The sequence below is a fragment of the Chinchilla lanigera genome, unplaced genomic scaffold, assembly GCF_000276665.1.
Source record: "Chinchilla lanigera isolate Chin_1 unplaced genomic scaffold, ChiLan1.0 scaffold00042, whole genome shotgun sequence".
Lineage (NCBI taxonomy): Eukaryota > Metazoa > Chordata > Mammalia > Rodentia > Chinchillidae > Chinchilla > Chinchilla lanigera.
The window spans coordinates 5,614,736-5,622,273 of NW_004955443.1; positions in this window are offsets into that span (position 1 = coordinate 5,614,736).

Sequence of the window (7,538 nt, forward strand, 5' to 3'; positions counted from 1 at the left end):
GGTTCAAGACTTCTGGGTTTCCTGCCAGTGCCTCCCTTCTGCTGCTCTCAGTGGATGGAGTGTCATGGCCAGGTGAGACATGCACTGCACTGAGAACAGCAGGCGTTCACTGCCCGTATTTGCATCTTGTCACTCAGTATGTGCTCTAGCCCTAACCCTAATGCCCATGGACTGCCTCCTTAGGGTCATAGATACCAACTGGTTTTTGAAAAATTTCATCGTAAATGCTTCATTTTTAGAAAAGATATAAATGTGTAACTTGTTTTCATTCATTACTATGTCATTCCATGGTACGGCTCTGTGCTAATTTTTGACAGCTCTTCTATATGGCTTTGTTGAAATGTAACAGAAAATGATTTTTGCACATATGGTGCAAATCTTGCTAGTGTATGTTTAGTGTGGCAACACTTGCCAGAAACGCTTGGCAAAACATGTCAAAGAGAATGCTTGAGTCAGAACTCCAATGTAAATGTGTCTAAACAGCAGTGTGTATCATTATGGTGTATTTTTGTAAACAGAGTGATGGCTTCTTTCAGTCATGCAAGTACTGCATAAAAATAACCACCTCACTCGGAATAAGGAAGGAGAATGTCACCCAGCCGATGGCAGAGTTACTCACGCTGTCAGCCAGTAGCATTCGTTCTCTTGTGGTTTTTTTAGAGGAAAGTGAAGACTTGACATCAGACAATGTGTAAGGCAAAAATAATACCCCATCATTACTTATAAATGTAAATTTTAAAACCTTAGCTGATGTATTTTTATACATCATCGTATAATAAATAGCAGGGAACTGTGAGGGGCCTAGTTTTCTCTCATCTGATAACGTTTGGTTGGGTGGATTGTTAAAAGCATTAAGTTACCAAATCTTTGCAGTAATGGTGACCACATTAATTTTCTTTATATCTAGCTGGCTAATACGTGGACTGTATTTTCATTGAATCACAATTCCCCAAATGGCAGAGAAAAAACATCTGCTAGTAAGACCAATTCAAAAACTTGTTCATTCTCAGAATGATTCCACTAGTACAGTGTGGTCATTTGTGTCTCCGCCATGTTGGAAAACGCTTTGGGCCATTTAAAACTAGTTACTGCAATAATAGTTAACTACAGGTAACTAGTAAACGTAAGTATTAAGTATTTATGTGCCATTTGCTTTGACAAGTACTTGACTGGACCTCCTTTTAATCCTCACAGCTGCCCTGCCAGGCTGTTACTGTTGTTGCCTTCCTTTTATGGATAAGAAAACTTCCTAAGATACTAAACTAACATTACTTTGGGCTTAGTAAGAACGACTAGTTCAGTTTTCCCCTGTAGTCAAAGCACAGTTCACCAGACCTACCAAACCTTTGAAGTTGGTTTCTCGTTATAGTTATGCCATCAAGGAAAAGTTAGTGTCTGTGTTACTAAAAGTTATTTCTAAAGTATATTCTGGAGTACGAGCTCAGTGTGTGTGCTCTGAAACTGCCAGCTGCCTGAATAAGGCTTGACTTACCTAAGATCACGTGATGAAGACCTGAAAACTTTTTTTACAGTGGGGAAATTAAAACCACTAGTTTCTTCACATTTGTTTTATAGTCTCCCAGTAGAAAAATGTAGGGATGTAAAAGAAAAAAGTTGGAATTAGTGAACTGAGTCCTTGGGAGCCGCCAGAGATGGCACCGGTGTCAGCCAGCATTCTGTCCCTTCTCACACTGGTCAGTTTTGTAACCTTGGGGTTGATGAGTCGGGTTTGGAAGAGGGCTTTTTATATGATGTCACTGTGAGAACTGTTGTGAAGATTTTTTTTTTTAGGAAAATACAGTTATCTGTTGATTATTTCCTGTAGTTTTGGCTTTAACATCCCTTTGGCATTAAGTTCAAGAGCATGCCAAGGTCATGACGGGCCTGGCTTGTACGTGGGGACAAGGCCTGCTGGAAATGGGTCCTGGACCTTCAAGGTGCAGCCTGACCTTGCCCAGTGCAAGCACTGCCTTTGTGTCTGTCTTCTCTGGAACTTCATGTAGCAGCCTAACTTGGGGCCAATTTGCCTTTACTCTCTTTTCTATGATGAACACTTGTGGAGAAACTGTGACAGATCCATTGATCCTAGTATTTTTATTGTTGGAGTCTTGTGGATTCTCTATGAATAATTTCTATTTGTTCTGTGTAGAGTTAATACCCACTAGGGATATGTTAATAAAACTATAAATGCATAGTGTAATATAGAATAGCAAAAAAAATTTTGTGAACAATTTATATAGAAAAGTAAGTTGTTTTTTAAGTGTTAGGCATATTTCTTTTAGGAACTTAAAATGTTATAAGAGTTTTTTAAACATTCAATATTTTTAATTATAAGAGACATTTGTTACTAGAGCCAATTATTTCAGGTGTTCTAATTGGAGTATTGATTTTATTACCTCATATACCTCTAGAATGCCACATGTTCTGTTGGGGATAAAAATTGCACAATAAATGTCAAGTCTCTGTTTAAGTGTTTTAACTTGCTGTTTTCTCCTTTCTCCAATTCATTGTAAAAGCTTGTCGGTTTTTGGGGTAGGGAAACTTTTTTCCCCAATACTGTCTTTTTTCCTTGCCTGAGTGCAAAGAAAATATTATGTGCTTAATACTCAAAAAAGGTAACTTACATCAGAGAAGTGACAAAAAAAGCATCCAAAAATTCAGTTGTTCTAGGGAGTAAAAGAGACAGCCAGCAGTGATCTGGGAAGTGACATGTAATTAAAGAGGATTTCCAGCCAGTGTTTTGTATATTCACACATCAAATGCACATACTTCTCATTCGTAGTACTGTTTTAGAAAGCAGGTGACACTCTACACCTACTATTCCTTACCTATAAAAATGAACACATACTGGTTTGTTTGTGGTATTTGAACGGTGCTCTGAGTGTAAAAGTGAAATGGGTGAAGTGGTTATAGCTTCCCACTTTTAGTTATTACACAAATTATAAATCTAGCCAGGTGTGGTGACACACACAATCGCAGCATGAACTACGTAGTGAGCCCTTATAGCAAAAACACACACACACAAAGTATAAATCTGACTAAGCGTTATAGAACAGCAAATTGAATAAGCGTTATTTCATAACAAAGTAAGTAAAAACTAAGACAACAGTTTCACTTTAGGAAAGTATAAAATTTTTTTGATTTTTGCCCTGGAGTTGCAGTGTTCTAATGGGTAATTAAGTAACTTGAGGTATGGAATATATTACAGCAAGGCACACAGGGTAAAGCTACTGTTTTTTTTTTAAAAAGCTAAGTTACAGGAAAGAAGATCAATATACAGAAATAAATTGTCTATACTGGCAATAAACAATAAAATTAATGCAATTCTGTTTACAATAGTATCAGAAATAATAAAATATTTAGGAATAAATTTAACAAAATAATGTGGCAAAGTTGAACACTGAAAGCTGTATCATGGGAATTTTAAAAGTTCTAAAATAATGGAAAGATAACCCATGATAAATGGGATGGAAAAATTTTGTACTGGTATGAAGATTCATGCAGTTCCTGTCAGAAACTCAGCTGGCTGCTTTACAGAAATTGCCAAGCTGACCCTAAAATTCATGGACATGTAAGGAACCCAGATAGCTAACAGAAATAAACCCTACACTTACGGTCAGTTAGTTTTTAACAGAGGTGCCAAGACAATTCAATGAAGAAAGAATAGTCTTTTCAACAAATAACACTGAGATAATAGGACATCCACATCCTAACGAATGAAATTGGGCCCAATGTCAACACCACCTGCAAAATGTAATTCAAAATGGGTCATTAGACTTAAGTGTTACAAGAGCTAAAAGGATACAAGGTAGAGGAAGAAAGCAGTAAATCATCTTGCTTTGGCAATGTTTTCTTTAATATTCTAAAAGCTTAAGCAACAAAAGAAAAAACAGACTTAAAATGAAAAATATGGAGGCCTTGGAGGACACCAGGAAAAATGAAAAACACAATGAGAAAATACTTGCAAATCATGTCTCTGTCAAGTCTGATAGCCAGAATATGTAGAACTCTCGGAACTCAATAAAGACAAATAGCCCAATTAAAAATGGGCACAGAATCTGGATATACATGCTTCACAAGATACACAAATGGTAAACGCGCTTGTGAGAAGATGCTTAACATCATTAATCATTAGAGAAATGTAAATCAAACCAGCGTGAGGTGCCACTTCCCTAGGTTGGTGAACATGAAAAAGACGGTAAACATCAGTGTGGATGTGGAGAGATCCGAACTCTGACACTGCTGATGGGAGCGTCAAGTGGTAAAGTCAGTTTGGGAAACAGGTTGGCAGGTCCTGAAAGTGCTAAATCGTGGTGCCTGTCTAGCATAGTGCCTGGTAGTGGAGTGCTATACCCCCAGTTCCTCGATCAGATGAAAAGGGAAAAAGTTCTTTTAAATTTCACACAGCTAAATCCAAGCAGCGCGGCGGCACCGCCCCCCGAGGGTCTCCGGTTCTAGGCAGACACAGCTGGGATTTCCCAGCCGCCTGTGCGTCCGTGCACCTGGTCCAGCCGCAGCCGCTGGTGCAGGCCACTGTCGACACGTGCGCCCGGAACCGGGTGGGCGGGCCACGGCCACGGCACGCCTGGCTCCTCACCAGCACCGGGAAGGCTGTGTGCGTTCCGGCTCAAAACAGCATCTGCACTCAAAATTCAGGAAATCCGGACATCCCGTGGCCAGAGTGAGAGCCCAGTGTGAGAGCGACAACTGGCGCGCCCAGAGGAACGGGCGCCTCCAGCGTGCAGCCCGCCTGCCAGGATCGCTTGGGGAGGGGGAAAGAACGTGGGCCCGGGAGCCCATTACCTCTGCTATGACCATAGAGACGCTGCTAGCAGCGCGCCCTCCCCCGAGGCGATGGAGCGGAGGCTGCAGCCAAAAAAAACCAAACTTGGTTCAAATCACACCAGACTCTCCTATCATTCAACTCGTCATTCTTTCCTTGACAAAATTTTAAAAATTATAAATAAATTTAAAAAGGAGATCCAAAGAATTTGGGTCTTTTGACACCTATTGGGTTCCAAGATAAAATTGATTAGTTTTTAAAGAAACCTGTTTAAGGGCTGCTAGACACAAGTGTGGGTGGCCTCCGGCTGTGGCCGCTGCGGGTCCATAGGGTGTGGCTGGTATTTCCTGGCTTAGTGGAGGTGCTGAATTGCTGACCTGGAGGGATGGATGCAAAAGGCCATTCTGCTGGGAACAGCTTTGCAGGGAATAAACCCTCACAGGGAATAGAGCTAGTTTGTTGTTGTTTTTTAAGGCTTTTACATTTTTAAAGTAATCTTTTAAAAATATCTCCTTTATTGTAAATCTTAGGAAATATGACTTTTTTAACTAAAGGCAAACTTTTTATCTTGAGGATGGAAACAGCCTTTTAAATTAATCACCTCGGGGCTGGGGATTTAACTCAGCGGCACGGCGCCTGAATGGCAAGCGGGAGGTCGTTAGTTCGATTCCCGGTACTGGAAAAAATTAATTAATTAATTAATCACCTCAAGGGAAAAATGTAAAAGCCTTAAAAAAAAAAAAAAAAAAAAAAAAAACTAGCTCTATTCTCTGTGAGGCTTTAAATATTCCTAAAAGATTACTTAAAAAAATAAAGATTACTTTTTAAAAAATGAAAACTTTGCCCCTTGTCTCAGAAAAAATGTATATTTCACTGATGGCTTTGGTCTTTGAAAGTATAATCAAAAATTTCCTCATTTTAGATTATACAGCTATTAAAACTGTCTTGTTTTAATTAGTTTTCTTCTTGACATATACAGGATTTGCTGCTGATTTGGGGGGTTCTGTGGGCCTTTGGTGCTCTCGTGATTCCTAGTGATGTTGACTGTCAGGACTCCAATTGGTGAACAGAGGAGTGGCCAACCTTTATTCATTAATAAGGAGCCCGCAGTGATCTCTAGAGTCTCTTGGGAGACACCCCAATATTTGGGTCATTTGGTCAAAGAAAGTTTTTCAGTGAAATTTACAGTAAGTTTTTCTTATAAAAGATGCTCTTGGTACACAACTGAATTAAGGGAAACAAAGGTTTTCACATGTGTATGGCAATTCATTAATATTAATCTCATGGTGTGTTAAATGTATTCATGATTCCAGATATACAGGTCTTCCAAAATGTAAAACAAAGATTGTTTATTGTGACAACACTTTCCTTCAGATTCAGACCTCTGCCTTTAACAAAAAACTTGTGATGTGTATCCCATTAAAGGACAACTAACTAGGTAAAAGCTACTTATGTATTAGGTGGAGATAACTGGTTAAAAGGGCTATATCAAAATGAAAAATTAGATATGTTACAAAATGTCATCATGACTGTCATGTAAGAATGTTATGTACGGTTTTGATTTCTCAATTTCTTTGTAAAAATATGTAACAGTTGTCTGTTAATATTCTATAAGGCTTTAAATATTAGGATATCCAAGGTTGTTAAAAATAACTTCTATTTTATGTTATAAGGTGTTTACTATTCAGATCAGATAGTAATATTAAGCTTACTACCTGCATGGTAATGTTATTTCATTAATCTTTTCTTCTGGATGTTTAACAGCTGAGGTTTGGAGACCAAAAATTAGATAATTTAGGAGGATGGCCAATATTTTGGCTTTAGCCCTCTAAGGTCAGTGAAGACTCAGAACATAAGAGAAGCTCTGCTGTAACATCCTAATAACTCAGCTGAGTCTCTGATTTTCTGATCAAGGAGATTATGGGACCACTGAGTAAAGTGATTCCACGACGTAGAGTGTGCCTAAGGAGAGTCACCAGGAGAAAAAAAAACAACTTCTCAAGCTTTCACAGAAAGCAACTTGGTCAAACAATGGCCATGGCTCATCCCGATGGCTGACACTGACGGAAGATCTAGAGGGGCTGTACTTGGTTCCAAGGCGATTCCTGAGGAGACTTCACTGACCTTGATAGATAGCAGCAAGTTAAATTTTTATTTACACAAGTGTCATTTTAACTTGGTCTTAAATATGCAGTAGAAAAGTGTAACCACAAGATGTATAAAAGCAATACCATGGTAATGTGTTGGCCATAAAAGGTTCAAATCACCAACAACTTCTGACAATTGCCAGCTAAACTGGTAAGTGACCACTTTTATGGACTTTGGACTATACTCTTCAAGCACAGCTTTTCCAGCTTCAACTGAACACCCATCACTTCTGCAGCTAAACAGAAAAGGGAGGTATGTTGGGAGCCTGGAGCTGGAAATTGGTCATATGTGTGAGGGCAGGGCAGAGCCAGAGTGCCTCAAGCAGTCAGGCTACCTCAGTCTTGAGAAAAACATCCTGCCTGGACAATTACAGGCATTAGTCACTAGGCAACATCACCTCTCGTGATATTAACTTTGCAAGGGTATAAAATAAAGCCCCTGCTGTTGAACTCAATCCTCTTGCCTATCAGGTAAGAGGTAACTCCACCTGAAAAAAAAAGAAAAAGAAACAAGCCTGGCATGGTGGCACACACCTGTAATCTCAGCACTTGGAAGGCTGAGGCAGGAGGATCGTGGCGAGTTTGAGACCAGCCTGGGCTACAAAGTG